Below are 1,151 nucleotides of genomic sequence, written 5' to 3'. Positions count from 1 at the left end.
GTAGACCAGGCTGGCCTCGAACTCACAGAGATCCGCCTGCCTCTGCCTCCCGAGTGCTGGGATTAAAGGCGTGCGCCACCACCGCCCGGCTCCAATTACTTTTTTGAGTCAGGGTCTTGCACTGAATCTTGAGCTCAGAGACTCAGCTAGCTGGCTAGCAAGACCTAGGGTTCATTCATCTCCCTGAAGCTCTGGCTGTCCTGGAGTTCACTATTTAGACCAGGCTGGAACTCACAGAGATCTGCCTGTGATAGGCACGTATCTCTGCACCCAGCTTTTTAAGTGGGTGCTGGGAGCCAAACTCAAGTTCTTGTGCTTCCGAGGCAGGGATATATATCACAGGCATCTTCTTAGCTCTGTGAGTGCATATTACTGCCAACCAACTGTAGTTTAAATTGGGAACATAAGTGTTTTTAACAAAATGTGCTATTTCAATACTTTGCATAACTTAAAATTTCCAAAATTTGTGAAAGTATCTAAATTCGTTACTACTTACTAAGTTCTGTTAACATGAAAAACGTTTTATTGTTCTTGTTTTTGATTTTTCTGTCCTGTGCTGGGAATTGAACTCAAGGCATTAGAGGTACTGGGCAAGGGTTCCACCATTGAGCTAAACCTTCTGACTAAAAGCAAGGGTTTTTTTGTTTCTCAATTTGTTGAAATGGAAATTATTTATTTGGGTGTAAATTTATAAAATATAATGCCTAGCTTTTATAAAACAATCCCATTTATATATAAGAAAATCCCATTTATGTTTGAAGTTAAAGTTCCTCAATGTTCCAGGTCTTTGCTTTGTGAATTTAAAGACAACCCAGGGTTTTAAGAGACCATTTATGAGAGAGTTATGGCCGAGAGACAGCTCAGCAGTTCAGAGCACTGGCTGCTCTCACAGAGAGGACCAGACTCGATTCCCAGCACCCACATGGCAGCTCACAGCCATCCTCCAGCTCCAGGCCATGAAGAGTTCTGACCTCCTTGAACACTAAGCACACGTGTGCTACACATCCATACATGGAGTCAAAACATTCACACACATAAATTAAATAAATATAAAAAATATATTTTATGGTTATTATAGAAAAGTTGAAAAGCACAGAAAAAGCATAAAAAAGAAAATGATTGATAATCCTATATCCAGACAACCATTGCTT

The sequence above is a fragment of the Microtus ochrogaster genome, linkage group LG9 (genome assembly GCF_000317375.1).
Source record: "Microtus ochrogaster isolate Prairie Vole_2 linkage group LG9, MicOch1.0, whole genome shotgun sequence".
Lineage (NCBI taxonomy): Eukaryota > Metazoa > Chordata > Mammalia > Rodentia > Cricetidae > Microtus > Microtus ochrogaster.
This window is presented reverse-complemented; position numbering follows the sequence as displayed.